At 38.1% G+C, this 26,636-nt stretch overlaps 1 long non-coding RNA gene and 1 pseudogene across 1 annotated transcript in view; one reads left to right on the top strand and one right to left on the bottom strand.

Moving 5' to 3' along the window:
- The first annotated feature begins 5,911 nt into the window (after positions 1–5,911).
- Positions 5,912–26,441, top strand: LOC101125997 (glycine N-acyltransferase-like protein 2; annotated as a pseudogene).
- Positions 11,561–26,636, bottom strand: part of LOC129525495 (uncharacterized) — a 39,054-nt gene continuing 23,978 nt past the window's right edge. The window contains exon 3 of the long non-coding RNA XR_010135478.1: positions 11,561–11,864. This is a non-coding gene — a long non-coding RNA (uncharacterized lncRNA). The remainder of the gene's footprint in view (positions 11,865–26,636) is intronic.

Below are 26,636 nucleotides of genomic sequence, written 5' to 3'. Positions count from 1 at the left end.
AACTGGGCCCAGGTCAGCGGCTCCACTTCCTTGGTGGATGGCAACTTCTTCTGTAAGTTGTAGGTATCTAAACTAGAAGCTGGTTTTTCCTGGGGAAATACAAGCAATACCTCTCCCCCATGTTATCACCTTTCCTATTTTTCATGTTTAATTTTTATTATTTTTTCACCAAATCAGTTTTCCTTTATGTGGACTGTCCTTTTTATCAGTAAAATGTTGTGCTGTAGAAGTACTTGTCTGATTTCTCTAAATGTTTAAAAAATTTAAAGTATAGAGTGCTAGATTAAGTTGCATTTGGGGAGTGTTATACTCTTACTGTCTTTCCTTTTTTTGTTTCACCAATTGAGCTTTGAGTGTTCTATTAGTTCTTTCAATTAGGGCCTGTCCTTTGAAATTGTAAGGGATTCTGGTTATATGTGTAATTGTTCACTGATTTAAGAATTTTTGAAATGTTTTACTACAGTATCCTGGCCCATTATCCGTTTTAATTTTTCCTGGAACTCCCATGACAGCAAAACAAGATAATAAACGTCCGTCTTTTAACATGGGAAGTACTTTTTCCTGTCTGGCAGGTTGCCCATACAAAATGTGAATAAGTATCAACTGTCACATGGACAAATGACAATTTTCCAAACGACAGTACATGTGTGACCTCCATTTGTCATAATGCATTAGGACATAGACCTCTGGGATTAACTCCTGCCTCCTGAGTGGGCAGGTGTAGGACTTGACACTGGGTGCAACGTTGTACAATATTTTTTGCCTGTTTTTTTGTGATATCAATTTTATTTTTTAATCCTGTTGCATTTACATGAGTCAAGGCATGAAGTTCTTGTGCTTCTATGCATGCAGATGATACTAGCAAGTCAGCTTGTTCATTTGCTTCAGTTAAAGGCCCTGGTAAATTAGTATGTGCTCAAATATGAGTAATATAAAATGGGAAATTTCTTTTTCTTACAGTTTGTTGTAACAAATTAAACAGATGGTTTATCTGATCATCCATACTATATTTGATTAGGGCTGTCTCAACATCCTTTGTAGCCTGTACTACATATGCAGAATCTGATACAATATTAATGGGCTGATTAAAATCTTGTAACACTCAAATGACAGCAACCAACTCTGCTCTTTGAGCTGAGTGATATTGAGTTTCAATGACTCGTTCTTTTGGCCTGATGTAAGCTGCTTTTCCATGCTGGAACCATCAGCAAACACCATCAGAGCATTCTCTAAAGGATTATGTCTGGTAATTTTAGGTAAAATACAAGTAGTCAATTTTAAAAACTGGAAGATTTTTGTTTTTGGGTAATGATTGTCAATAATTTCCACAAAATTAGCAAGACCAATCTGCCATGAAGTAGAATTGACAAAGGCTTTTCTAACCTGTTTCTTGATTAAAGGAACAATGATATTTTCTGGGTCACTTCCACACAATTTTACTATTCAAAATCTTGCCTGAACAATTAATGTAGCTATTTGATCCCAGTACAATGTAAAAGTATTAATCATACTGTGAGGAAGGAAGGACCACTCCATAAGATCTGTATTTTGAACGATAATGACTGCTGGAGAATGCACAGTAGCAAAAATCAAAAGTTGGAGTGGGGCCAAGGGATGTATTCTATTTACTTGTGCTGACTGAATTTTTTCTTCAGCTAATTCAATTTCTTTAGTTGTCTTTGGAGTTAATGTTCTTTTACTATCCTATTCTGGATCCCCTCTCAAGACAGAGAACAAATTTGACATGGCATAAATAGGGATGCCTAGAGTTGGCCAAATCCAATTAATATCTCCTCGCAATTTTTGAAAGTCATTTAATGTTTTTAATGTGTCTTTTCTTATTTCTATTTTTTGTGGTTTAATTTTCCTTTCCTCTACCTGCATTCTGAAATCATGAAAAGGAGTAGAGGTCTCAATCTTATCAGATGCTATTGTCAGCCCTGTGTTTTAAACCTCTGTTTGCAGAAATGTGTAACAGCCAATTAATTTGTCTCTCATTTTTGCGGCACACAAAATATCATCAACATAATGAATGATATAACAGTCTGAAAACTTGTCTCTAACTGGTTGAAGAGCTTGAGCTACAAAAGTCTGACAAATAGTTGGACTATTAAGCATTCCCTGAGGCAACACTTCCCACTGAAACCTGGTGGCTTGTTCTTTATTATTTATGGATGGTATAGTAAAAGAAAATTTTTCAAAATCCTGTTTTGCCAGAGGAGCAGTAAAAAAGCAATCCTTCAGATGAATTATAATTAAAGACAAATATTTGGGGATTATGGCCAGAGAGGGCAACCCGGTTTGGAGAACCCCCATGGGTTGAATTATTGCATTGACAGCTCTTAAGTTGGTCAGCATGCCCCATCGGCTGGAATTTTTGTGAATTACAAACACTGGAGAATCTAAGAAGAGAACATTGGTGAAACACGTCCTTTTTACAATAGTTTTTAAACTATTTAATGAAGCGCCCCCAACTATTCCTTAGGGACCAGCCACTGTTTGACCCAGACGGGATGCTGCAGGGTGAGTCTGAATTGTTCCTTCACCATAGTGAACTGCACGTTGGGCAATAATGGGTGCCACAAGACGAGTCACAGTGAGCCTAGTTTCAGGCTCCCTCCCCCAGCACTCACTCAGCTGAGGAGGAGGTGGCCATCGTGGTTTTAGCCCCAATGGCCCCAATGGTTCTGGACCTTTTTCTTCTAATTTTAATCTTTCAGGATATATTACCTCCTGTAATTGATTGTACCCAACATTTTGTGTTGACCAAGCCATTAAAGACTCTGCTACACATTTACAATGTGAACTTTCCCTTCCTTTCAGGGATTCTGTCCCTGCCTCTTCTTCACCATCTATTACACAGCTTTCAGGGGCATGAGAAACTGAAACACTATCTTTTTCTGTTTGAAATGGTTCTAAAGTTGCTTTAATAATGGCCCAACCATTCCATACTGTAAGTGGGATGATTTTACCTTCCCTATTTGCTTGTTTCAATTCTTTGCCAATTTTTCCCCAATCTTTTAGATCTAAAGTATCCTGTTCTGGCAACCATGGGCAGAATTGTTCTATTGTTTGAAACAGCATAATTAGATTTTCTGTAGAAGCTCCAACTCCTCCTCTTCTTGAAATAATTTTAATGAAGCTGATATAAGAGGCATATTTACTTTCAGTTTGTCCCATTGTTACCCTGAGTTCCTCTGAGCACACAAGCTTACCACAAGGCTGACCGTGGACCTACTTGGAAATCTCTCATTGACTGTCTTCAATGCTTATGTTCTTAGCGTACATTCACCATAGAGAAAGGCCCCACATTGGTCGCCAGATGAAGGGGACCAGCCCCTCCACAACTGTGGGTATTTCCCCTCAAGTGGGATGAGAGACAGAGGAAAGACATAAGACACAGAGACAAAATACAGAGAAAGAAATGTGGGCCCAGGGGATTGGTGCTCACCATACAGAGGACCCACACGGGCACCGGTTTCTGAGTTCCCTCAGTATTTATTGATTACTTTTTTCACTATCTCAGCAAGGGGAATGTGGCAGAACAGGGTGATAGTGGGGAGAAGGTCAGCAAGAAAACATGTGAGCAAAGGAATCTGTGTCTCAAATAAGTTCAAGGGAAGGGACTATGACTGGATGTGCACATAGGCCACATTTATACTTCTCTCCATCCAAACATCTCAGTGGAGTAAAGAGTAACAGAGCAGTATTGCTGCCAGCATGTCTCGCCTCCTGACACAGGGCAGTTTTTCTCATATCTCAGAAAAGAACAAATATACAATCGAGTTTTATACCAAGACATTCAGTTCCCAGGGGCAGGCAGGAGACAGAGGCTTTCCTCTTATCTCAACTGCAAGAGGCCTTCCTCTTTTACTAATCCTCCTCAGCACAGACCCTTCATGGGTGTTGGGCTGGGGAATGGTCAGGCCTTTCTTATTCCATGAGGCCATATCTCAGGCTATCACAAGGGGAGAAACCTTGGACAATATCCGGCTTTCCTGGGCAGAGGTCCCTGTGGCTTTCTGCAATGCATTGTGCCCCTGGTTACTCAAGAATGGAGAATGGTGATGACTTTTACCCAGCATACTGCCTATAAACATATTGTTAACAAGGCACATCCTGCACAGCCCTAGATCCCTTAAATCTTGATTCTATACAACAAATGTTTCTGTAAGCTCAAGGTTGGTGCTAAAGTTACAGATTAACAGCATCTTAAGGCATAGTAATTGTTCAGGATACAAGTCAAAATGGAGTTTCTTATGTCTTCCTTTTCTACATAGACACAGTAACAGTCTGATCTCTCTTTTCCCTACATACTTACATATATACATGCATACATAGATGTCATATGTACTGAGTTTTCTAGGATTGCAAAAAATATTAATGGCTTCCTTGCAAGCCATCAGAATGTTGTAGAAATTTTTCTATTTGTTACTTCTTAGAAAATATGGCCATTCTTATATATTGCCTACAAGTATCATATGAGAGGTCAGGTGTATGTAATGTAAATATATATTATATATTTATATATATAGTCAGCCATGTGTATATGGCTGGAAGAAAGTTCAAAAGTTCATATTTATATCTTATTTATATAATACTGTATTTCAGAAAGACTTTCAGGTGGGTATAGGCAAATGTATATATACACAGATAACCATTCACCTATGCATCATTATATTTATTATTTATTTAATTTTTATTTTTTTGAGATGGAGTCTCACACTGTTGCCCAGGCTGGAGTGCAGTGGTGCGATATCAGATGACTGCAACCTCCTCTTTCTGGGTTCAAGCGATTCTCCTGCCTCAGCCTCCTGAGTAGCTGGGACTACTGGCACTCACCACCACACCTGGGTAGTTTTTTGTATTTTTAGTAGAGATGGGGTTTCACTATGTTGGCCAGACTGGTCTCAAACTCCTGACCTCATGATCTGCCCACCTTGGCCTCCCAAAGTGCTGATATTACAGGCTGAGCCACTGCACCTGGCCTGCATCTTTATATTATTAAATTGGGTTTACACCATATGTTTTCCTGACTTTGTAACACAGACGTTTTCCTATGTCATTAAACACTCTTGAAAGACATCATTTAGATAGCTGCCTGGTAATCTATTATTTGGATACACCATCATTAACTTGATCATTTCTTCATAATGAATTTTGTATTATATCTAATATACAGTATCATATTACAATAAATTTTCTTACATTTACACCCTTAAACATATCTATTATTATTTCCTTGGGATGAGTTTCTAGATGTGGAAATACTGAATAAAAGGGTTTGCTCTATTTTTAAGGTTGCTAACATAGAATTCCAATTCATAGATCTTGCCAATTACTACTTGGTGGTATCACTACTAATCAACAATTTTTTCTTCCTATGGTTTTGTTCCTTAGGAGAAAAAGGACTATGCACAATATAGTCTGCAAGGTTTTTTTCCAGAAGATTACATTCTTTCTTGATAGCTGAAAATAGTACCCATACTATGGCAACATTAGAGCAAGTACTTCAATGCTTGGGGTTGGGGGGCTCTCCAGAGGGACAATCCCTGAAGAGATGCACTATTTTTTATTCGTGTCTGGACAGCTGAAGGCATTCACTCTCCATGTTCTTTTGCTGATTTGAATCAAATGAGCATGGGAGATATACTTTGCCAGATATGTTAATGTACTTTTTAAGTGGAATTGTATGGAGATTACTAAGGAGCCCTGAGGTCTAGTTGCATCTCTGGGCTTTAGTTTCTCATTTGTAAACTGAAAAATCTGGACTAGATAATTTCTGAAGCCCTCACTGTTAACAGTGTATGATGTCCCTGGTGACTTCTCCTTCCTCTTCTTTCTGGACACCTATCATATCTCTCTAGGTATTTTGGTTTTTGTGTTTATTTCCTTAGATCATCTTCTTGAGGGAAGGAAGCTGAAGCATTACGTAAGATGTTTGTGCTTCATGACACTCAGAAGCTGCAGATTCTGTATAAATCCTTGGAAAAGAGCATCCCTGAATCCGTAAAGGTAAGGGAGTAGGAGGAGATCAAAGAAGAGAGGGTTGAGTTGAGAGTAGGACAGATTCAGGGTTCAGTACCTTACTGGGGAGATAGGAATGCAAGTCTAAAATCAGAATCTGTGCAAAGATAACCTGAATATCTATATCCAGTCAATCACCTACTTTGTTTCCTTTTTGTGACCTCTTAAACATCTTTTGAATTCATCCTTCTGCTATCTTTGGTGTACTTTGTCATCTCTTTCAGGTATTTGCAATATTTCCTTATATGCAATATTAACAGCCTAGTTACAACTTTCTGATGAGAGTCATCTCTATGACACATATAGGATCATATCACTCCCTGGGTTTAAAATTTGCCATAGCAATTTGCAGAGTCCATCTCTAAGGCTTAATTGGGTTACAGAGTTTATCACGAAATTCTCCAGCCTTTTCTATTTTGCCTCTCAACATTCTTCTGCCATATACCACATGCTACAAATATTAAGCCCTTCGCAGTTCAGTAGGCATGATATCATCTCCCATACTCTTAATCATTTCACTCATGCTTTTTCTCCTACTTGTAATAACTTGCTCTCATTCTGTATTTTGCCAGAAAAAGACATTACATATTAATCAAGACCCAGTTCAGATATCACTCCTTATGTAAGTCTCCTTATCATTTCCTAGACAGGTAGTGCTTTTCCTCCTTGGGATCCTATACCACCACATACATATATCTCTCAGACCATGTGTCCTACAATGGTTGAACTATGTACTCTCTATCCTTCTAAACTTAACTTTAGGGTTGTGGCCATATCATATCCACCTTTGAGTGCTTAAGAGAGACCTGATACACAATAGATGCCAAATAAATAATATGTTATGAAATAAAGAAAAAATGAGAAAATGGCATGAATTTTTAAAAAAATGAATGAATATCAGGGAAGGCAGTTCCTAATGATTCGGGTGTTAATATGGATTCTTGTGGATGCTTATTGTTCCCTCTTGCAGCATAACTCTCAATGAGTAGCCCAATGAGCCACCTTGGAAGCACTGGTCCCATCCTAAGTCCTCCTAGACTTCTTGTCCTTATTTCCCATGACTCATAAAAGACTTTATATTGTAGAAAAACTTCATCACCTCCTGTTTTGTTCTGTTGCATTATAGGCATACGGCACCATTTTCAACATAAAAAATAAAAACCTATTCAAAATGGAGGTGATGGTAGATGCCTGGACAGATTACCAGATCATCATTACTCGGCCTGAGAACCAGTTAGGAGCAATAGTTACTGAATACCAGGGCAGTCACTCTCCAGACATTCTCTGTGTGGCAATGAGGGAACTGAAACTGAGGGGTGGTGAGAACATTGACACTGTTGATGTATGCAGGTTTGGGAAGAGCTGTTTGGAAGAGAGGGTAGGGCAGTGAGATAAGGCTTGAACTTAGATCCAGTGATCAATAACCCTGGATGTGTAAATAAAATTAGGATTCCAAGCAGTCAATCTAGTCCATCAAGATTCTGATCATAGGAATACATCCCAACCTAGACTTCTGTGGCTGAAAGTGATTAAGAAGTGTTTTCACCTGCAAGGACTCTCAAGTGGCAGTGTCATCAGCAGAGGGTAGGCAGGCATGTAGAGCCAGACTGAGCTGTCTATTCTAGGTACTACTCTGGCTCTGGAATGATAGTTCTTTCCAAAAGTTTATCTATTCACATGTATTCCAAGAGCCAATCACTGAGCCAGCCCCAGAGTCCTGGGTTAGGATTAGGTCAGGTGTCACCTTGCCAAAAACCGGGAGCCTTGCCAAACCTGTTCCTTATATTTTTTCCATACCTTAGGCACCTTCTCTTTTAAATCCTTAACATACACCATTTTGGTTACACTTCCCATTAGAGACAATGGAGCTATTTATTCACCCTCTCAAGGACAGCTCACTTTAGTGCCCTAAAAGAAACAAATTATCTTCAGTCTTTAAATAGTGAGTTATTCTTGAAGCGACTGCAAGGCCATTTTCTACACCTATCTTCAGAAAACCGAATGTTTCAAACAAGTGAATCTCTAGTACTCTAGGCCTATGCAAGGGCATTTTGTAATTGTGGGGCTATGTATGATATTTGTTGTATCAGGAGATAAAAAATGACTGGGATCATCATTCCAACACTTACCACATCTTCATCAAAGCTCCTGACAACTTAGAGGGGGTCATGCTCCGAGGTTATCAACTGGGAGCAAACTTTCCAGATCCAATCTAACTAGTCTGAGTTAAAGGAAAAAGATCCATGGTTTAGTCCTAGCTGATATGGAAGGTATAAAGCAGTAACTGTCTTTCTCCTCTCTCCAGGTTGCCAGGAGGGCTTGGATGAAGCAATAAGAAGGGTTGCAACTTCAAAATCAGTGCACGTAGATTACATGAAAACCATGCTCTTTATGCTGGAATTACCAAAGAAACACAAGACTGCAAGTAATGACAAGATGGAGTTATTTAAAGTGGGTGACGATAACAAGTGAGATTTTACCTTTTGTTTCCCAAATTCCTTGATAGAATTATTGAGTTGCCACAAAGGCTGTACTTGGAAATGTAGAATTTGAGACTAAATTATGATGGGGTACACAATTGCTTGGGTAAAGAAAGGGCGTCACATTAGCAACTGTGTGCTGAGCATGAACAGAGCCTTCATTAGACAAGATCTTTATGCATATTATTTCACTTAGGGCTCACAAGAGTCCTCCTGAGAGGGGAATGGACATCATGGTGGCATTGAAAAATGTTTACTGAAACTATTTATATCTTACATCTTACAACATGTCACAAATTGTTTATCATCTTGAAAAGTATCTTTCTCAGAAAGAAATCCCATTTTATGCTCATGTGGCAGATAATAATGAGAAAATCCTACAGACACTGAATAATGTTGGGCTTAAGATTTGACCTTGTGGCTGGCATCAGTGGAAATGCACCCCAAAGAAATATTGTTGATTAGTTCCATTGTCCTTTTCAAATCTTATCAGTGGAAAATCATTAATTCAAACACAAATATGGTTATCTATATTAGCAAAAAAGACATCTGATTATCCAGGATCTGGGTATTGTTTAAGCTCGCCCTTAACAGTTTTACCCTCCTCCTCCTCTGAACTCTTACAGAAAATTAGAAGCTCAATCCTATGGTCTCATAATTTCCTTTATGAGGACAGACATCTCAGAATTAAAATCACCCAATGCCAATCATTAGTGTCAAGATAACCTTTTATCTCAACACTTTCTTAAATAAAGACGACTTCTTTGATGAAAAACTTTGCTTTTTATTCTGAGTACACTCTGAGGAGCTTTGAGATGCTCCACTAAATTAAATTTTGTGGCTTGGAGTAAAAATTTGGTTTTCTTACTTGCTTTTTACCACAAGGGGTTGCTAGGTTGAGCTGCAAATTTAAAGCTTCACTTTAAATTTTCAAGATGATTTTTATGTCTATGATGTATTAGTTTTCTATTATCATTGTAACAAATTATGATAAATATTATGACTTAAAGCAACACAATGTGTTATATTTATGGCAGTCAGAAGTTCAGAATAGGATTTATGGGGCTAAAACCAACATGCTGGCAGGGCCAGCTCTTTCTGGAGGCAACGTGGGTAAATCAACTCCCTTGCCTTTTCCGGATCATAGAGTCTGTCCTCACCCCTTAGCTTGTGTCTCTGAATCACATCATCTTTTATCTCTCTGCTTTCATCATCATCACATCACCTTCTTCTCTTCTGCATTCAAATTTCCTTTTGCCTTCCAATTTCTTTTTCTTTTTTTTCTTTTTTCTTTCTTTTTTTTTTTTTTGAGACAGAGTCTCCCTCTGTAGCCCAGGGTAGAGTACAGTGATGTGATCTTGGCTCACTGCAACCTCTGCTTCCCAGGTCCCAGTTCAAGCAATTCTCCTGCCTCAGCCTCCCGAGTAGCTGGGATTACAGGCATGTACCACCATTCCCAGCTAATTTTTGTATTTTTAGTAGAGACAGGGTTTCACCATGTTGGCAGAGTTCCAATGGCAAGTATCAATGGCAGGGCAGAAGACCGGAGCCAAAGGAGGCCACCTTTTGATCATGAAGTGTAATTGTTTTTAAGATCAGGGATTCAGAATTGTAATATAAGTGCTCAATTAGAAATTTCTAATGATAGTGCATGGCACGTGTCCTTTTCGTCATCCAGATTTTCCACTTGTTTTGTCTGGCTCACTCCTATTCACTCTCCAGTCCTCACCTTAGTGGTCACTTCCCCTGGCATGCCCGTGACCCTTTAAGATAGGAGTGGTACAAACACCAAAGGCTGAACTTATAACCAGGTTCACATACAACACCTTGCCCTGTGCCATGCTTCAATAATGATGAGGAAGTGAGAAAGAGTAGGAGAAAGGAGGCACAACAAATGTCATTTCCATGGCAGAGGTCCCAAGGCCAGTCCACTTGATTCTTTAGATTACCTTTTCTGCGTAACAATGATGAAAGGTAGCAGGAAATCCATTTGTCTGAGGCTTTACTTTGATACCTTGCTAATCACTAAACAAAGAGACTGATTCCATTCTTTATTGTAGCCATTGCCTCATAAATCCATATATAGCAGGGGTATTTATTTCCAATAAAGTATCCATATAGATTAGGCATATTCTATTGACAATTTTATTAAAGTCCTTCTTTTATCTTCCAGATAGCAGATTCTGTCAACCACATTTCATAAAGAGTTCTGATTCCAAGAGGTAAGAACTGAGCCTGGCTTTCTAGTTACATGTTTACTGCTAACCCCATCCTTCCCTACAACACTTAAGCATATTTAAAGACTATACCCTCCCCTGCCTCCAGCCTGGATTGTAAGTTCCACAAGAGCATGGCTGTGTCTTTTAACATCAAGTCTCTGTGTTAGAAAAACTCCTGGCATATCATAAATGCCAAATAAACATTTGTAAGTGAAGAAAACTATTCTATGGTTTCTTCTACGGATATATTAAGAGATGGCTTGCACAGGATTGCTAAGTAGCTTCATTGTCTAAAATGGAAATAGATTCTCTGGGTATCAGGTCCATTGGTGGTACTCACAGGTGGCCTCGAAGGAACAGAACTGCCCCACAAATATGTGGGAGTCTTCATTTACTTCTAGAAAAGAGAAACAAAATGAACTACTATTCTGATGCAGATATTTCATGAATCCCATGATCACCCGTGCCATGTCGCCTGTCCTTTGGTATTTTTCCATGCTGTAGGCTATTCCTACATCACAAGAAGAGTCCAAGGTTAATCATGATACCGGAGCCCCATCTGGACCCAGCATACAGGCTGCTGGCAGGCCTCCTATACAGCGCTTGATGTAACACCGGCTCCTCTCATTCTTCCCTCACCTCCAGTTATCATTCACCAGCCCTGAATAAGAGACAACCAGCAGGGCATTCTTAAAGTTGGGAGTTTCACAGTAGAAAACAAAAGAAAGACAACAACATTCATCCTCACCCTTGTAATTTCTGGGTGCCGTCACATTCTAGAGATCCCAGAGACTCTTCTTGTCTAACGACCCACCATTGCAAAGTTGTGTATTTTGACCATTGACAACTTTTATTCATCCCAAAGAATGAATTCATCCTCTTTTCATTCCAAAACTCACTTATGTGAATAACAAAAATGTACAAGGAATAGCAATTATAAATGATCAGCACATGTTTTTGTCTCTCAAATTCATCATCTGGGTGGCCTGACTCAGCTCAGCTTCCAGCTTGCTTTTATTGGAGTCATGGAACTTCAGGATATTCTCCATAATAAAGAGGACTGCTCTCGATTGCTGTATCTTCAGTGACTTTGAAAATGCAGCCACTCTTATCCCCTCACCTAAACTTTCTTGAAGACCTGGGAAGAAAGCCAAGAAAGCAATATTGTCAGACTTGGAGTTCTCTACTTACACTGCTCCCACCTGATTAATACATCAAAGCTTAGTCGTTATCAAACTTGAGTTTACACCACAATCTGCTGGAGTCTTTGTCACACCACAGATTGCTCTACTTCTCCCAGTCCCCAGAGTTTTTGTAAATTTACATATCTATTGAGCTCTCAGGTGATGCTAATAATATTAGTTGATGACTCAATTTGAGAAGCACAGCTGCTTCCCCATTTCTTCAGACTCGTTATCGTGGATTTGGAGTATCTGTTTCCAGTTTATGATCTCACATATTTCAAAACTTCTTGTGACTTTTTAGTCTCTTTGGAGAACACACAATATACGTTTGTGTATGAATCCATGTTGTCAGTCATCTCCTGTTTAGGATGGTGAAAGGTCAGATCATTCCCTTGAACTTTTTCTTCACCTCTCACTGATTGCAATTATCAGAAAAATGAAAGTTCAAAAGAAAATTTTACCAGTGGCCCATGATGGCTGCAGGTGGGCACACGGATAATAAAACCTAGGCTTATAAGCTACTGATGAACTCTTGCCTGTGTAACTGGAGTTTGTTAAATATTTCACTGACAAGTACTGGTTATAAAACTGCTTATCAGATCCAGAAAAAAGACAGAATGAAATCAGCCACCTTCCACCAGGTCTTAAGATGCCTCAGCTTTCTCCCTACTCACTCAACTGCACACTTACTTTACTTTATATATAGCATCACCGAGAACCCAGCATAATCAGAAGATTGCAACAGTTGCTTCTCTCCCTGCTTTTCTCACCTCCTGGGCCACAGGTATCCTCCTGTTATATATACTGTGCCCCCACGTAACCTCCTGTGTGACACATTCTGGGATGTACTGAGTCTGTATCTCTAGGATTAAGTCCTTAAACTTGGCTCAAAATAAATTTAACTGTGATTTATCTAAATGTTAGTGCCTAGTGTTTCACCAGACACCTAGAATCTATAGTGTCCTGGAATCTACAGTGTCCAGGGCTTGGGCAAGATACTTTAGTGAATATAAACGTTAATGAGACATTGCATTTTCCCAAGCCTACAGGATATCAGCCTATTCAAAGAGTGACACTGTCTTTAAAGCCAGAAGCCCACAAAATAGAGTGAAATAACTGAAATTTTGGCAGCACTCTGGGTAATTTATGTGGTGTTAGACTTATGGGTTTGAAAAAAAGAGACTGGTGATCACATTCTGGCAAGCCACAGACTTCATGGGAAGATGAATTTCTGTTTCTCAGGGGAAATATAAACAATAAGTGTGAGAGTTTTAGCCGTGAATATTAATATTATTTTAGAAAAAAGAGAAAATAGTGTAAGTAATTTTAAAGAAAACTTCAAGAATTTGCGAGTGTTTTTATGAATGGAAGTTCCTGAATATGGCCAAAACCAAAACTTCCGTGAATTTAAAATAGTAGATGTTTTAAAAGACCCGATTTTAAGAAAATGACTGAAAATATCCAAGTAAATATTCAAGGAATTATAAAAAGAATATCAAAGTAAACGAGAAGAAAACAAATGGAACTATCTATAAAAATGAAAGCTATATATAATGAAATGGAAAACAAGACATAGTGTAAAGGATATATAAAAACCAAAGTTCATTTTTAAATGGCAAAAACAGAAAGAGAAGAGAGAGAGGGATAAACTTCTGGTAAGGCATTTTAAGGAAATATAAGATACAGAGAAAAAGCAAAAAATAAAAAAAATAAGCATAGAGTATGAGAGATGAGAATGCAAAGAGAGAAAAGAACAAAAAAATTATAATAGAAGATTATATACTACTCAAAGGCAACATATTTATTGATAAAAGAAAAGGATGTTATCCCTCAAAAATAAACTATCAAAATTGATTTCCAAAAATATAGAAAACCTCAACAAACTAATATAAAATATCAGAAATTAAATTTAAAATCTACCATTTAAAAATTGGACAAGGATTATGGCCTCCAGCTCCACCCATGTTGCTACAAAGGACAATATTTTATTATTTTCTGTTGCTCTATAGTATTCCACGGGAATATACGTACCACGTTTTTTTAATTCAGTCTACAATTTATGGGCACCCGGGTTGATTCCATTTCTTTCCTATTATGAAGAGTGCAGCAATGAATATACAAATGCATGTGTTATTTGCGTAGAATCACTCATTTTCTTGTGGCTATTTACCTAGTAATGGCATTGTTTGGTGGAATGGTAACTTTGTTTGAAGTTCTCTAAGAAATTTCCAGACTACTTTCCACAGTGCAATAATCCTAAGCAAATTAATGCTGTAACAGAAAACCAAATATCAGATGTTCTCACTCATAACTGACAGCTAAGAATTGAGCATACATGGACATAAATGTGGGAACGATAGATGCTGTGGACTACTAGAGGGTGGAGACAGAGGGGCTGGTTAGAAAACTATTGGGTACTATGCTCACTACCAGGGAGATGGGATCTGTCTGTACACCAAAATTCAGCATCATGCAATATTCACATGTAACAAATCTGCACATGTATCCCTTGTATCTAAAGAAAAAATTTAAAATTAAGAAATAAGAAGTAGCCAAAATCAGATTATTTTACATTTAAATTGTACACAAGCCAAAACAAACACATAATTATAATATTAAGCTTTGGAAAAAAATGAAAAGTTCCTAATGCCAAATCTGTTAAAAAAATAACAAGAAGAGACTTATTGACCATATTATCTTATGAATACATATATAAAAATTCTGCATAAAAGATTCAGTAGTATAGCAAAAGAATGTGAGCACTTCCAAGATGAACAAATAGGAACACCTCCAGTCTGTAGCTCTCAGCAAGTTAGATGCAGTAGATGAGTGATTTCTGCATTTCCAACTGAGATAACTGGTTTATCTCATTGGGACAGGTTGGGCAGTGGGTGCAGCCCATTGAGGGAGAGCCAAAGCAGCATGGGTCATTGCCTCACCCAGGAAGCAGAAGGGGTTGGGGTATTTCTGTTTCCTAGCCAAGGGAAGCCATGACAGACTCCACCTGGGAAAATGGTACACTTCTGCCCAAATGCTGCACTTTTCGACAGTCTTAGCAACCAGCAGTCCTTGAGATTCCCTCCCGTGCCTGACTCAGCAGGTCTCACACCAATGGAGCCTCTCTCACTGCCAGCGCAGCAGTCTGAGATCAACCTGCAAGGCTGCAGTCTGACAGGGGGAGGTGCATCCGCCATTGCTGAGGCTTGAGTAGCTAAACAAAGTGGTCAAGTAGCTTCAACTGGGCAGATCCCACCACAGCTCAACAGGGCCTATGGCCTCTATAGATTCCACCTCTGTGGGCAGGGCGTAGCTGAGCAAAAGTCAGCAGACAACTTCTGCAGACTTAAATGTCTCTGTCTGACAGCTTTGAAGAGAGCAGTGGTTCTTCCAGCATGGTGTTCGAGCTCTGAGAACAGACAGACGGCCTCATAGTGGGTCCCTGACACCTGTGTAGCCTGACTGGGAGATACCTCCCAGTGGGGGCCAAAAGACACCTCATACAAGAGGGTGCCTCTCTGGGATGAAGCTTTCAGAGGAAGGATCAGGCAGCAATATTTGCTGTTCTATACTATTTGTTGTTCTGCCAGCTCCACTGGTGATACCCAGGCAAAAGGGGTATAGAGGAACTTCCAGCAAACTCCAACAGACATGCATCTGAGAGGCCTGACTGTTAGAAGGAAAACTAACAAACAGAAAGGAATAGCATCAACATCAACAAAAAGGACATCCACAGCAAAACCCCATCTGTAGATCACCAACATCAAAGACCAAAGGTAGATAAAACCACAAAGATGGGGAGAAACCAGAGCAGAAAAGCTGAAAATTCCAAAATCTAGAGCACCTCTTCACCTCCAAAGGATTGCAGCTCCTTGCCAGCAATGGAAAAAAACTGGAGGGAGAATGACTTTGATGAGTTGACAGCAGTAGGCTTCAGAAGGTTGGTAATAACAAACTTCTCTGAGCTGAAGGAGCATCTTGTAACCCATTGCAAGGAAGCTAAAAACCTTTAAAAATGGTTAGACGAATGGCTAACTAGAATAAAGAGTGTAGAGAAGACCTTAAAACGTGATGGAGCTGAAAACCATGGCACGAGAATTTCATGATGCATTCACAAGTTTCAATAGCCAATTTAATCAAGTGGAAGAAAGGATATCAGTGATTGAAGATCAAATTAATGAAATAAAGTAAGAAGAGAAGGTGAGAGAAAAGAGTAAAAAGAAACAAACAAGCCCCCAATAAATATGAGACTATGTGAAAAGACCAAATCTACGTTTGATTGGTGTACCTGAAAGTGATGGGGAGAATGGAGCCAAGTTAGAAAACACTCTTCAGGATATTATCGAGGAGAACTACCCCAGCCTAGGAAGGCAAGCCAACATTCAAATTCAGGAAATACAGAGAACACTACAAAGATACTCCTTGAGAAGAGCAACCTTGAGAAGAGCAACCTCAAGACACATAATTGTCAGATTTGCCAAGATTGAAACCAGAAAAAATGTTAAGGGCAGCCAGAGAGAAATGTCGGATTACCCACAAAGGGAAGCCCATCAGACTAACAGCTGATCTCTCAGCGGAAAACCTACAAGCCAGAAGAGAGTGGGGGCCAATATTCAACATTCTTAAAGAAAACAGATTTCAACCTGGAATTTAATATCCAGCCAAACTAAGCTTCAAAGTGAAGGAGAAATAAAATCATTTACAGACAAACAAATGTTGAGAGATTTTGTCACCACCAGGCCTCCCTTATAAGAGCTCCTGAGGGAAGCACTAAACATGGAAAGGAAAAACAGGTACCAGCCACTGAAAAAAACATGCCCAGTTGGAAAGACCATTGATGTTATAAAGAAACTGCATCAAGTAGTGGGCAAATTAACGAGCTAACATTATGGCAGGATCAATTTCACACATAACAATATTAATCTTATATGTAAACGGGCTAAATGTCCCAATTAAAAGACACAGACTGGCAAATTGGATAAAGAGTCAAGACTCATCAATCTGCTGTATTCAGGAGACCCATCTCATATGCAGAGAAACACATAGGCTCAAAATAAATGGATGGAGGAAGATCTACCAAGCAAATGGAAAACAACAAAAAGCAGGGCTTGCAATCCTAGTCTCTGATAAAACAGACTTTAAACCAACAAAGATCAAAAGAGACAAAGAAGGCCATTACATAATACTAAAGGGATCAATTCAACAAGAAGAGCTAACTATCCTAAATATATATGCACCCAACACAGGAACACCCAGATTGATAAAGCAAGTCCTTAGAGTCCTAATAAGAGACTTAGACTCCCGCACAATAATAATGGGAGACTTTAACATGCCACTGTCAATATTAGACAGATCAATGAGACAGAAAGTTAACAGGGATATCCAGGATTTGAACTCAGCTCTGCACCAAGTGGGCCTAATAGACATCTACAGAACTCTCTACCCCAAATCAACAGAATATACATTCTTCTCAGCACATCGCACTCATTCTAAAACTGACCACGTAATTGGAAAAAAACCACTCCTCAGCAAATGTAAAAGAACAGAAATCACAACAAACTCTCTCAGAACACAGTGCAATCAAATTAGAACTCAGGATTAAGAAACTCACTCAAAACTGCACAACTACATGGAAACTGAAAAACCTTTTCCTGAATGACTACTGGGTAAATAACGAAATGAAGGCAGAAATAAAGATGTTCTTTGAAATCAATGAAAACAAAGAAACAACGTACCAGAATCTCTGGGACACATTTAAAGCAGTGTGTAGAGGGAAATTTATAGCACCAAATGTCCACAAGAGAAAGTAGGAAAGATCTAAAGTCGACACCCTAACATCACAACTAAAAGAACTAGAGAAGCAAGAGGAAACAAATTCAAAAGCTAGCAGAAGGGAAGAAATAACTAAGATCAGGGCAGAAGTGAAAGAGATAGAGACCTACAAAAACGTTCAAAAAAATCAATGAATCTAGGAGCTGTTTTTTGAAACAATCAACAAAATTGATAGACCGCTAGCAAGAAAAGAGAGAAGAATCAAACAGATGCAATAAAAAATGATAAAGGGGATATCACCACCAATCCTACAAATACAAACTACCATCAGAGAATACTATAAACACTTCTATGCAAATAAAATAGAAAATCTAGAAGAAATCGATGAATTGCCGGAACCATACACCCTCTCAAGACTAAACCAGGAAGAAGTTGAATCTCTCAATAGACCAATAACAGGTTCTCAAATTGAGGCAATAATTAATAGCCTACCAAACAAAAAAAGTCCAGGAGAGAGGGATTCACAGCCGAATGCTACAAGAAGTACAAAGAGGAGCTGGTATTATTCTTTCTGAAACTATTCCAATCAATAGAAAAAGAGGGAATCCTCCCTAACTCATTTTATGAGGCCAGCATCATCCTGACACCAAAGCCTGACAGAGACACAACAAATAAAGAGAATTTTAGACCAATATCCCTGATGAACATCGATGCAAAAATCCTCAATAAAATACTGGCAAACTGAATCCAGCAGCACACCAAAAAGCTTATCTACCACGATCACGTCAGTTTCATACTTTGGATGCAAGGCTGGTTGAACATATGCAAATCAGCAAACATAATCCATCACATAAACAGAACCAAAGACAAAAATCTCATGATTATCTCAATAGATGCAGAAATCGCCTTCAACAAAATTCAACAGCCTTTCATGATAAAAACTTTCAATATACTAGGTATTGATCGAATGTATCTCTAAATAATAAGAGCCATTTATGACAAACCCAGAGCCAATATCATACTGAACGGGCAAATTTGGAAGCATTCCACTGGGAAACCAGCACAGGACAAGGATGTCCTTTCTCACCACTCCTTTTTAACAGAGTGTTGGAAGTTCTGGCCAGGGCAATCAAGCAAGAGAAAGAAATGAAAGGTATTCAATTAGGAAAAAAGGAAGTCAAATTGTCCCTGTTTGCAGATGACATGATTGCATATTTAGAAAACCCCATCTTCTCAGCCTTAAGCTGATAATCTCCTTAAGCCAATAAGCAACTTCAGCAAAGTCTCTCGGTACAAAATCAATGTGCAAAACTTACAAGCATTCCTATACACCAATAACAGACAAACATAGAGCCAAATCACGGGTGAACTCCCAATCCCAATTGCTACAAAGAGAATAAAATACCTTGAAATCCAACTTACAAGGGATGTGAAGGACCTCTTCAAGAACTAGAAATCACTGCTCCATGAAATAAAACATGACACAAACAATTGGAAGAACATTCCATGATCATGGATAGAAAGAATCAATATTGTGAAAATGGCCATACTGCCTAAGGTGATTTATAGAGTCAGTGCCATCCACATCAAGGTACCAAAGACTTTCTTCACAGAATTGAAAAAAACTACTCTGAAGTTCATATGGAACCAAAAAGGAGCAAGAATAGCCAAGACAATCCTAAGCAAAAAGAACAAAGCTGGAGGCATCATACTGCCTGACTTCAAACAATAGTACAAGGCGACAGTAATCAAAGCAGCATGGTACCAAAACAGATATACAGACCAATGGAACAAAACCCTAGCCTCAGGAATAACACCACACATCTCATCCATCTGATCTTTGACAAACCTTACAAAGACAACAAATGGGGAAACAATTCCCTATTTCATCAATGGTGGTGGGAAAACTGGCTAGCCATATGTAGGAAGCTGAATGTGGATCCCTTCCTTACACCTTACACAAAAATAACTCAAGATGGTTTAAAGACTTAAATGTAAGACCTAATAGCATACAAACCTCAGAAGAAAACATAGGCAATAGAATTCAGGACATAGGCATGGGCAAAGACTTCATGACTAAAACACAAAAACAATGGCAACAAAAGCCAAAATTGACAAATGGGATCTAATTAAACTAATGAGCTTCTGCACTGCAAAAGAAACTGTCATCAGAGTGAACAGGCAACCTACAGAATGGGAGAAAATTTTTGCAATCTACCCATCTGATAAGGGGCTAATATCCAGAATATATAAGGAACTTAAACCAATTTAAAAGAAAAAACAACCCCATCAAAAAGTGCACAAAAGATTTGAACAGACACTTCTCCAAAGAAGGTATTTATGCAGCCAACAGACACATGAAAAAATGCTCATTATCACTGGTCATTAGAGAAATGTAAATCAAAACCACGATGCGATACCATCTCACGCCATTTAGAATGGCGATCATTAAAGTCAGGAAACAACAGATGCTGGAGAGGCTGTGGAAAAATACAAATGCTTTTACACTGTGGGTGGGAGTGTAAATTAGTTCAACCATTATGAAAGACAGTTTGGTGATTTCTCAAAGATCGAGAACTAGAAATACCATTTGACCCAGCGATGCCATAACTGGGTATATACTCAAAGGATTATAAACCATGCTGCTATAAAGACACATGCACACGCATGCTTATTTTGGCACTATTCACAATAGCAAAGACTTGGAACCAACCCAAACGTCCATCAATGTTTGACTGGATTAAGAAAATGTGGCACATATACACCATGGAATACTATGCAGCCATAAAAAAGAATGAGTTCATGGCCTTTGCAGGGACATGGATGAAGGTGGAAACCATCAATCTCAGCAAACTATCACAAGGACAGAAAACAAAACACAGCATGGTCTCACTCCTAGGTGGGAATTGAACAATGAGAACACTTGGACACAGGATGGGGAACATCAGGGCCTTTCAGAGGGCGGGGTTTGGAGGGCTGGGGGAGGAATAGCATTAGGAGAAATACCTAAAGTAAATGATGAGTTGATGGGTGCAGCAAGCTAACATGCCACATGCATACCTATATAACAAACCTGCACTTGTGCGCGTGTACCATAGAACTTAAAGTATAATAAAAAAAAGGTAAAAAAATGTGAACAGGAACAGTTTGTTTTAGAAAGGCTAGAATGACTTTGATTGGAAGATCTTTTAGTGTGATAAATTAAAGGAGGAAAAATTACATGAGTATATAGGTTGCCAAATAGAAAAGACAAAAATGAAAGAATATAAAATTTACTCTCCATTATAAATATAAGTTCTATGAAAGTAGGAACAAGAGGAAAATGCTCTAAACATGTATAGACAGAATCAAATGTAATTCTAGATATATGTTGTTATAGCTATTTTATTAAAATCAGGAATGAGACTAGTATATAAATATTATTATTCTTAGTTAGTATTGTTTCCTTAGGTTGCACATTATGCAATAAGTCAAGAAACTAAAAACCCTTACTAGGATTGGCAAAGAAGCAGCAAATAGCTTTGTTTGTAGATTACAGTATTATGCATTGAGAAAATCCAAGAGACTTTGACAAAAAACAAAAACAAATAACACCCTACACAAACAGGAATTTAAAGAAGAGTGTGACATATTTGGAAATCAAAAATACAAATGAAAAGCAATAACAAAATAAGATTCTCAGAAATAGAAAAGGAAAAATAATTTAATAATCTGAACAAATAGTATAAAATAACAAAAAGTAAACTTAATGGAAAATCACGTAGTTTACTAGAGGAAAACACTTAAATTTTACAAGATGGCATAGAACAGAAGCTGAAAAAAGTGACAAAAAGACCATATTTCTAGATAACAAGATGTAGTATCGCAAAAATAGTAATCTTTCCACAATTGTCTTTTAGACAATACCAATCACAATTGCAATAGTTAGTTGGGGTACTTGGTGGGGAACTGGAAAAATTAGTTGATGTTCATATAGCTCTTAAGTGTATAAGAAATAGGAAAGTAAGAAAAGTATTGGTGAAGGGTGATTTGCTTTATTAGATATTAAAATTTACCACAAAACAATGAAATAGCATAAGAAAAGACTAGAAACAAATACAGAAATAGATACAAAAATATGTAAAGGTGATATGACAAAATAGACATTTATGTTTCAGTAGTGGAATGACTTATTTAATAAATAGTACTAATGTAATTAGCCAGCCATAAGGAATAAAACTATAAAAGAATGTTATTTCATGCTATTCAAAAACATGTTTTAAATAGAATGAAGATTGAAATGTCAAAAGTAAAAATTAACTCACTGTAAGACAAAGTAAGAAAACACTTGCATGATCTTGGAGTAGGAAAAATCTTCTTAATTATTAACTAAAGAAAACAAAACCTCTGAAGTCATAGTGAAAAATATAACATATTTGATTACAGGAGTGTTAAAAATTTCTTCATGTCAAAATCTCCATCAACAAAATAGAAAATAATTCTAAATTGGGCAACAAATTTGTAGCATATGCCTTGTGTTAGTATCCCTAGTATCCAAAACACTTACAGAATTTTAAGAATGACAAAAAACCCCAGTGTAAACATGGTCAAACAATACAAAGAGTTCAGAAGTAAATCCCAAATTACTGATCAACATATGAAAATATAATATGTTGACTATCACTAGTCATGGAAATGCCAATTAAATCTACAATAAGATGCCATCTTTCACCCACCAGTTTGGCATAAAGTAAAAGAGAGATAACATTCAGTGCCAGTGAGAACGTGAGGAAACAATTCTTCCACACATTGCTAATGGAAATAAAACTGGAATCCTTTGGGAAGGTAATCTGGCAGTGCTTACTTATGATAAAATAAACTCTGACTTGGAGATATCCCTTTTGGAAATCAATTGTATTGAGAAAAGTTTCCAGGATGTAAAGACATGTATAAGAGGACATTTTTTGAAGCATTGTTTGTACTTGCAACAAAGTATGAACAATTTGAACCCAACAGCACGAGAAAGACTCACTAAATAGCATTGTATTGGCTCTGTGGAATGCCACAGTTATTAAAATGAATATATTAGTGCTGTATTGATTTTCCCAAAGGGATGCCCATACGTCAAAGGCAAATTAAAAAGTGATGACAAGATATATTCCCAGTAATGGCATGGCTGGGTCAAATGGTATTTCTAGTTCTAGATCCCTGAGGAATCGCCACACTGACTTCCACAATGGTTGAACTAGTTCATGTCGTTTGTAGGGACACGGATGAACCTGGAAACCATCATTCTCAGCAAACTATCGCAGGGACAAGAAACCAAACACGCCATGTTCTCACTCATAGGTGGGAGTTGAACAATGAGAACACATGGACACAGGAATGGGGACATCACACACTGGGGCCTGTTGTGCGGTGGGGGTACGGGGGAGGGATAGCATTCGGAGATATACCTAATGTTAAATGAGGAGTTAATGGGTGCAGGACACCAACATGGCACAGGTATACATATGTAACTAACATGCACGTTGTGCACATGTACCCTAAAACTTAAAGTATAATTAAAAAATAAATAAATAAAAAAATAAAAAAGTGATGACAGGAGAGATCATCAGTGTATGTTAATATGCACAAGGACATTGATTACCCCAAAGGGTAGGAAATGAGGAGAGGAGGGGAGGGGAAATGAGAGGTTATTAACTTCTTAAAATCATGTTAAATTTTTCCCTTGTATATTCAGCATATATTATCATTGTGATTAAAAACCAACAAGAAAAAAATATTTTTTTTGGGATAAATTCTGTATCCCACCCAAAACAGTTATTATTCAAAATCAAATTGACTTTCAACATTGAAAGAAACATGGTATACTATGGAATCTGACAAGGTGAATGTAATTCAAAGTAAATTGCAGCATATTTCATTCTTTCCTTTTTTGTTGGTCATATATGTGTCCTGTGGAACTTTTATATTTTAATATGTTTTTTTTATTGACTCACTTCATAAAAACTAGCCTTGTTCAAAGCAATGCATATATAGGAAGTTATGGTTTGATGCTATAGATCCGATGCTAAAATACACATAATAACTACAAAGTTAGTAAAGTAAAGAGGACTATTTTGCTTCCTACAATTATTTAGCATATCACACTTCGAAGAAATTGGACCATAGATTAAAGAATCTAAGCATTCATCTTCGATCCCAAATTGTCAGGAAGCCAGGAAATCAAAAGAACATCCTTAGGGAAGGTGTTAGGCTCAGCCTGGCTCTTGCCCCCTTTACCTCTTTGTTCAATACTAGTCTGTGATAAAACAGACTTCAATCCAACAAAGATCAAAAGAGACAAAGAAGGCCATTATATAATGGTGAAGGGATCCATTCAACAAGAAGAGCTAACTATCCTAAATATATATGCACCCAATACAGGAGCACTCAGATTCATAAAGCCAGTCCTTAGAGACCTACAAAGAGACTTACACTCACACACAAAAATAATGGAAGACTTCAACACCCCACTGTCAACATTAGACAGATCAACGAGACAGAAAGTTTACAAGGATACCCAGGAATTGAACTCAGCTCTGCACCAAGCAGACCTAATAGACATCTACAGCACTCTCCACCCAAAATCAACAGGATATACATTCTTCTCAGCATCACATCGCACTTATTCCAAAATTGATCACATAGATGGAAGTAAAGCACTCCTCAGCAAATGTAAAAGAACTGAAATTATAACAAACTGTCTGTCAGACCACAGTGCAATCAAACTAGTACTCAGGATTAAGAAACTCACTCAACACCACTCAAAAACATGGGAACAGAACAACCTGCTCCTCAATGACTACTGGGTACATAATGAAACGAAGGCCGAAAAAAAGATGTTCTCTGAAACCAACGAGAACAAGGACACAACATACTGGAATCTCTGGGACACATTGAAAGCAGTGTATAGAGGGAAATTTACAGCACTAAATGCCCACAAGAGAAAGCAGGAAAGATCTAAAGTTGACACCCTAATATCACAACTAAAAGAACTAGAGAAGCAAGAGCAAACACATTCAAAAGCTAGCAGAAGGCAAGAAATAACTAAGATCAAGCAGAACGGAAGGAGATAGAGACACAAAAGACCCTTCAAAAAATTAATGAATCCAGGAGCTGGTTTTTTGAAAAGATCAACAAAATAGATAGATCACTAGGCAGACTAAGAAGGAAAGAGAAGAATCAAATAGATGCAATAAAAAATGATAAAGGGGATATCACCACCGATCCCACAGAAATACAAACTACCATCAGAGAATACTATAAACACCTCTACACAAATAACCTGAAAATCTAGAACAAATGGATAAATTTCTGGACACATACAACTTCCCAAGACTAAACCAGGAAGAAGTTGAATCTCTGAGTAGACCAATAACAGGCTCTGAAATTCAGGCAATAATTAATAGCCTACCCACCAAAAAAAGTTCAGAACCAGATGGATTCACAGCCGAATTCTAGCAGAGGTACAAGGAGGAGCTGATTCCATTCCTTCTGAAACTATTCCAATCAATAGAAAAAGAGGGAATCCTCCCTAACTCATTTTATGAGGCCAGCATCATCCTGATACCAAAGCCAGGCAGAGACACAGCCAAAAAGACAATTTTAGACCAATATCCCTGATGAACATTATTGCAAAAATCCTCAATAAAATACTGGCAAACCGAATCCAGCAGCACATCAAAAAGCTTATCCACCATGATCAAGTGGGCTTCATCCCTGGGATGCAAGGCTGGTTCAACATATGCAAATCAATGAATGTAATCCAGCATATAAACAGAACCAAAGACAGAAACCACATGATTATCTCAATAGATACAGAAAAGGCCTTTGACAAAATTCAACAGCCCTTCATGCTAAAAACTCTCAATAAATTAGGTATTGATGGGACGTATCTCAAAATAATAAGAGCTATTTATGACAAACCCACAGCCAATATCATACTGAATAGGCAAAAACTGGAAGCATTTCCTTTGAAAACTGGCACAAGACAGGGATGCCCTCTCTCACCACTCCTATTCAACATAGTGTTGGAGTTTTTCTTAAGTATATTTTCCTCATTCACTTTACATCCAATCCATTATGACATCCTCCTAATTGTGGTTGGGAGAAAATTCTTCATGGCCTCTCTCACATTTCTGCATGTTTCAGGAGCATGGACATTGACAGCGTTTGCTGCTATCTTTTCAAGGATGTTTGTAAAGAGGACAGCTTGGAAGCTAGAGATATTGCTTTCTTCTGAAGTGGAGGGCAGGTTTGCTTACTGTTCAGTAAGAGAAAGATAAGTCTCCCTCTGGAGCAAAGTTCAGACAGGTTTGCTCACAGTACATTATAAAACATCTAGGCTTCCCAAATTCAGGGTTCCTTGGCTGCAGCACACATCTGCTGCATTTCCAACATTAATCTGCTTTTCTCTGTTTCCTCTATAGGACTTGTGGAGCCAGGAGCACGGACACAAACAAAAATTTTTCTACCTGTTGAATGAGTCATAAAATCCTGTCTTTGACCCCGGAAGCTTGTGTCATCTGCCAGCATTTATGAAAAAGTGCCCCAAGTTAGGTAAACTTTTAGATATTTCACAGTTTTTGGCAGTCTCTTATGAATGGAGAATGTCTTTAGTCTTTTCCCAATGGAAAACCAGAATGCTCCTTTTAAAACAAAAGTCAGATTTTGTCATTCCTTTGTGCAACTTCTGCAGTAACTCCCAGTCGCATTAGGAGGAAGAGATATAAATGCCTTATAACAGCCCTCTAAGTTCTCCATGACTTAGACTCCAGTCACCTCCCTGACATCCCTCCAGTCACGTCCCTGACCTCACTTTCATTGGCCTCTATGCTTCAGGAACTTGGCTGTGATTTTTCTTTTGCCTGCATTCTGTTTTGTCATTAGACCTGGAGAAAATGCTATTACCTTCTTTAAGTCTTCACTGAAAG

The sequence above is a fragment of the Gorilla gorilla genome, chromosome 9 (genome assembly GCF_029281585.2).
Source record: "Gorilla gorilla gorilla isolate KB3781 chromosome 9, NHGRI_mGorGor1-v2.1_pri, whole genome shotgun sequence".
Classification (NCBI taxonomy): Eukaryota; Metazoa; Chordata; class Mammalia; order Primates; family Hominidae; genus Gorilla; species Gorilla gorilla.
Note: the sequence above shows the minus strand (reverse complement) of the source record. Positions and strands in the feature narration are given on the sequence as shown.